Source organism: Marmota monax, unplaced genomic scaffold (genome assembly GCF_021218885.2).
Source record: "Marmota monax isolate L192 unplaced genomic scaffold, Marmota_monax_Labrador192_F-V1.1 WCK01_AAM20220418_F8-fsc00131, whole genome shotgun sequence".
Lineage (NCBI taxonomy): Eukaryota > Metazoa > Chordata > Mammalia > Rodentia > Sciuridae > Marmota > Marmota monax.
In genome coordinates, this window is record NW_026693141.1 from 3,614,773 (window position 1) to 3,620,772 (window position 6,000).

Genomic DNA, 6,000 nt, shown 5'->3' on the forward strand with positions numbered 1-6,000 from the left:
CGTCACTGGCCACTTCTCAGCACACCAGACTCTTGTTTCTTGATTTTAATTTCTCCTGATCTGTTCACTTTCTTTCCTTCTACAAACATCCAGTGGACATTTTAAGTACCTACTATGTGTCAGGAATCCTCATGGAGTTTATATTTTAAAGGAGTCCTCAACCATAACCAATAAAAACAAATGGTAATAAAGTCTCAGCAATAAAGTTGTATTACTGTGAAAAAATAATTCATTGGATGGTTGGAAAGGTGGACAGAGAAGAGTACTTCAGGCAGAAGTGGCTAGGAAGCGCCACTTTGAGTAGATAACATGTAAACAAAGATCAGAAGGACCCAAAGGATATTCCAGGAAGAGTAAGTCCTTTGAAACAAGAGTAAATTCAGTGTGTTTGAGGAATAGAAAAAAGGCTGGTGTGATTGGAGTCAGGGAGAGTGGTTGGGGATGAGGTTGAAGAGGTGGTCTCAGATGCCACGCAGGGCTTTGGAGGCCGGGAAAGGAGTCTGGACTTTATTTCAGGTGCAATCAGAAGACACGGAAGGATTCTGAGAAGTGAAATAATCTGATTGATGTTTTATGATGTATGATTTATGTCTCTAGCTGTGCTGTGGAGAATGGGGACAAGCGTGGAAGCAGGAAAACCATTTAGAAAACTATTACAGGAACACAGGAAGGAGATAATGGTGGTCTACATCTGGGTGGTAGCAGTAGAGATAGAAATGCTTTGGAGATAGAACTGACCTGAATTCCTCAAGGACTGGACATGAAAACGGAGGAGAAGAGAAAAACAAAACAAAACAAAAAAATCTACTTCTTGTCTAGCTTGAGCAATTGGTGGATGGTGAAACCACATAATTTGAAGAAGGCTAAAAGAATCTGGAATTCCATATTATTTCCCCTTTTTCCCTAGATAGCCTGAACCTCATAGACTATGAGTTTTAAAACAAACAAACAAACAAACAAAAATACTTCCAAATATCTTTATTTTCCTTTCCTACTTGCCCTTTCATCCTTCTTATCTAAGAGAACATCCTCTAGCCACTTCCTCTGCTCTCATCTATTCCTCAACCCACTGCAATCTGGTTACTATCCCCTTTTATCAATATACTTCTTGCCAAACACACCAATGACCTCCTTGTGCTAAATCCAAGACTTTTTCAGTCCTCATTTCTCTTGGCCTCTCTCTAGCATTTAATACTGTTGGTATTTCCTCCCTTGGCTCCTGAAGCTCTCCTTGCTCCTGGTCCTAGCTCTCTGGCACATGTTAGACAAGTACTCTACCATTGAGCTGCATCCTCAGCCTGTTTTATTTTATTTTGAGACAAAGTCTCCCTAAGTTGCCCAGGCTGACTTCAAACTTGCCATTCTCTTGCTTCAGTCTCCCAGGGAACTGGGATTACAGGTGTGCATCACCATGCTCGGCTGTTCCCTACACTTCTAAATGTTGGCGTTTTCCTAGGGTTCTATAGCAGGTCCTCTTATTTTCTCTCACTATCCCTTCTGTCTCGGGGATTTCATCTACTTCTGTGGAACTATACTTATTCTGATGACTCTCACATAGATCTCTCTCCTGAGTTCTAGACCAATCTGTTCAATTATGTAGAAGATAGCTTCACTTTGACATCCCATGGACACTTCAAATGCAACATATTTAAAATTAATTACTTTCCTTCCTCAACCTGCTTTTCCTCATAAGGTCCCCATCTTGATGAATGATACCACTGTTCTCTGACTTACCTAAGCCATAAATCTCTCCTTATTCTTTAATCCTGCAGATATAATCAACAATCAAATTCCCTGACTCTATGCCTAGAATGTTTATTGAGTCCTTTGCTTCTTTCCATCTTCATTTTTGCTGCCTTAGGTTAGATGTCCATCTTTTCTTTCCCATAGTGCTAAAATAACCTCTTAACTAGTCTCCTTGCTCACAATATTACTAATAAATTCTGCAAACTGGAGTGCTCTTTTTAAAATGAACATGTGATCACTTCATGCTCCTTAAAATTAATTGATGGCTTTCCTTTGGCCTCAAGATAAGGTCAAATGTTTGAGGAAGATAAACAAAATCTTTCACATTACAAAAGTGTACTGATCTTTCTGGATGCATCCTTCAGGACTTCTGCCATGCATTCGTACAATGTGTTCATTGAGAACCTTTTACCTGCTGGGCACTGTCCTTTGCCTTCAAGTCTTTGGGCACACCTTTTTACTTTAAGGTCTTCACACAAGCACTTTCTTTGCCAGGAACACCTTCCCTTTGACTCGCCCAGGTGTCTGGATCACTTCCACTCATCCTTCCGTACTCCTCTCAAGATTCATCTTCTGAGCTCGGGTACCTATGACTCCCCCTGAAGAAACCACCTCCCCGTGTACTCATCTGCCTCCTCATTACGCTATAAGCTCCTGCAAGTCAGAGACTGTGGTCTTATTCATCTTTGTATTCCCAAGGCCTAGCCCAGTGCCTGACCCACAGCAGGCACTCAATAATGAATAGATAAAGGGGCAGAGTTGGGTTTCAAAGTCAGGATTTTTCTTTCTGCCACAAATCTCACATTTCTTCATGCTATTTCTTAATATCTCAGATCTGAAAATTCTAAAATCTGAGTCACATGTGTTTTTACCTCTTACAAATTAAAATACAGGCAAAAAGCTCCATGAGGATTCAGCTAATTATTTCTTATATAGCTCTTTCTCTGTCATTCCACCACTTTATTCATCAAAGTACTTTGGCTTCACTACATCTAAAATAAGGAAGAGGCCTTTTTCTACACTTTTATATGTTTTGAACTTCCTACCCTGGTGCTTCCCTACCAACATCAGGCAAAGAGGGAGTAAATACGTCAGGAGCAAGGTAGCTTCTATTTATCTGGCAACTGACACTGAAGTCTGATGGATCAGCAGGGAATCATTCCCATAATCATTTATCTCAGTGTCTCTATAGATAGGTATTAAAGGTTCAGTGCTAAAATTTTAACTTTGCAAAATGTAGCTAAAATTGAAATTATGTAGTGAGGTCAAAGAATTTTGTAAATGCAAAGAAACTTAGAGGTCCTTTAGTCTAGCACTTTTAGTTATGCTTCCGTGAGGGAAACTCACTGAAAGAACTCTAGTAGCTAGCCAAAATTCATTGAGTTTGTAGAAGTGGGAGCAAGTTTCCCAACTTTGAGTGGGCAATCTTTTCTTCATGCCACATACAACTTTTCCAAGGGGCTTTTTAAATATATCAATCACATCAGAACCCAAGTACTTGCATAGTCTTATGTTTATGATATTGCCTCTGTGATACCGTTTTTATAAAGGGAAAAGAATGAGGTGGGAAAAATCCACAAAACAAGGTTCCAGGGACATAGGAGACTTGGTAAAAGAGATGATTGGTACACAAAGTGATGAGGTTTCCTATTGATAGTGTAGTCCTGTAATTACACTTTGTTCTCTGAGTGCCACAGTGCTAACCCTAATTTATTTGTCCTTCCTGGGCCTGGATTCCATTTCAGTTCTATGCCTTATTTAGTCAAAATGACTTCCCCAGTTTCCATGTGTATTTTTTTGGGGGCTTCATTTTAGAAATATCATATTTAAATCTGTTTTCTACTTGAGTTTGTTTTAGTTCCAACGCTGAAGACTGAAGATTCTGGGTAAAAGAAATAAAGATGATGTGGGTTTTTTTTTTTTTTTGGCTTTACATTTCAAGAATGGATTTCTTAATAAAGTAGGTTGGCAGGCTACCTTATTCCTCAAATGATGACGTTTTCCATGGGAGTTAGCATTTAATTGGGATAATTTGTTTTCAACGGAAAGCAGAGGTTTCTGTCCAAGAGGACCAGTTTGATAATGTTTTACCAGCTAGTGCTTTGAGACCAAATATAAACCAGTTCTGAGAAACAGGAAGTGAACCTGACTGGTCTAGTCTGAGTGTCCCTGGCAGTGACGCAAATACAGAAATCAAATTAGGAAAACAAGATATGTGGGTGTGAGGCAATCGATAATAATCCAGGATGCTACAACATAGCAAGAAAGTCTTTAACCAAATGCCATTCATTTTAATAACACCCTGAGCAGTTTGAGTTCCACCTAACACGCTGGTGATTAGAGAGCGGGATGAGCTTGAGTTCCCTAGCAACCGCATGTGCTTTTGAGACAGTCATTAGCCTTTCAGTTAATCCCGTCAACCCCTTACTTCTAAATGTATGACTGACATTTAAAAAAAAATTATGTTTCAGAAAGTGCTTTCTGAATTTTCTAGAAATGAAATGGAAAGGAATACTAGTACTTACAATAATAAAATAGTTACCCTGAGAATTGTATGGGGTGGGGGAGTGATGTTCCTCTGTGCCCAGCCTGGCCCTGCATTTGGCTGCTGTCAATGCTAGGTTTCTAAATCCCCTGGGGGTAAAGGGCAACGGAGATGAAATCCTTCAGAGTTTAAGGCTGTCTCCTCCTGCAGCATGGAACAGTATTGAAACCTCTCTCAGAAGCTCAGCTCTGAAGGTGGGGTGAGCCAGGGGTGTGCTGTTTGCAGTTTTGCTTGATGAAGAGGCTGATGGGGGCGGGGGCTGGGTGGGAAGGAATGTAACAAATTTTCTTTCTCCTTTAAACCCAAAGAATTACCCTGGTCGAAGGAGCCTGGTGAAGGAGGGCGGTGAGGGGAGTGAAGCTCTTTTCCTATTGATTGTTTAATTGCACCAGAGGTTGTTTTTTCCAGGGCCATTGGCCAAGAGCATTATTTTTGTGGCTAAAGTGAGGCTGGGCAGGTTTCCCATCCCCTTCCCTAGTTTTCAATAAGACAACCCCGAAAGCGCAGCAAGGCTAGGGGAATATGGGGTATGTTGGCTTTTGCTACTCAGCTGGACCCTAAAGCGCCAGGGCTGACGGGATGATGTTTCTCCAACCCTGAATCATTGCCTCCAGCTCAGCCCTGAGTTGGGGATGCACAACTCCACCCTCTGTGTAGCCAGGACCAACTAAGGGGCGTTATTCGAATATTAATTATTGCTGCGTTTGGCTTGCCATCCTTATTATGGCCTGGGTCCCTTTCAGCTAGACACTGGGCTCCTTCGGTTGGGCCGGGCTACCTCCAGATGCTCCCGCCGCCCCACCTAACCCCACTGCGCGCTCCCTTCCCAAGGCGACCACCTGCGCAGCCCGACTTACCCTCGGCCCCGCGGGGAGGGCCCCTCGGGGTAGCGGAGCCCTCCCTGCTCCCGGGCGGCTCTGGGGGAGCTCGGTGTTTGCCTCCAGCCCTTCGCTACCGGAGGATCAGGTTCCTCCCCTCCTCCCACTCCAGCTCCGGCCGCCGCCGCCGCCTCCTTCTTGCATGACACAGCAGAACCGCAGCTGCTGCAGCAAGTCCAAACCATCCGCCCAGGAAGCGCCGCAACCGGGACTCGGGAGGGGCGGAGGGGGCGAGGCAGTGGCCCCAGCCCGGGGGGACACTTGGCCCCACTTTACACTACACACTCCTTTCCTAGGCCTGGGGCACTCGAACAAAATACAGCTCAAGCTGACCAGGCCGAGCCGGGAGCTATGCTGGGCTTGGCCGCAGAAGGGTTAGGACCAGAGAGGAGGGTGTGAAGGAGACCCGGGTAAGGGGCAGATCATTTCAGGTAAAGAAAGGTAAGAAGGCCCCGAAGTCAAGGGCTAAACTGTGAAGGAGATGAAAGGAGGTCAAAGAGAGGTAAGGAGGTAAAGTTGCTGAGAAGAGAGACCAAATGGGAAAGGGGTGGGGGGTTGGGATCTGCAGGATTAGGAGGACTGGGAGGGAGTATCTGGGAAGGCCTGAGCTAAGGGCCCAGGAAGAAAAAGGGCTGAATTGGGAGGCCGGAGCAGAAAAGGAAAAGGGGGAAAGAACTAGGCATGAGATTGGAAGGTAAAAATTGGGGGACTTATAGAATTAGAAGGGAGGTAGTGGCGATCATTTATCATAGTAGGTAAACTGATGAGCTGGAAAGGGAGATAGTTAAGGCAAGACCAGAAGAAAGGATGATCTTCCATCTCTCTGTTAAG

At 43.9% G+C, this 6,000-nt stretch overlaps 1 protein-coding gene across 1 annotated transcript in view; it reads right to left on the bottom strand.

The window, feature by feature from the left end:
- Mkln1 (muskelin 1) overlaps positions 1 to 5,303 on the bottom strand; it is a 327,297-nt gene extending 321,994 nt beyond the window's left edge. The window contains exon 1 of the mRNA XM_058582834.1: positions 5,149 to 5,303. The gene's annotated coding sequence lies outside the window, so the exon portion shown is untranslated. The remainder of the gene's footprint in view (positions 1 to 5,148) is intronic.
- Between the last annotated feature and the right edge of the window lie 697 nt (positions 5,304 to 6,000).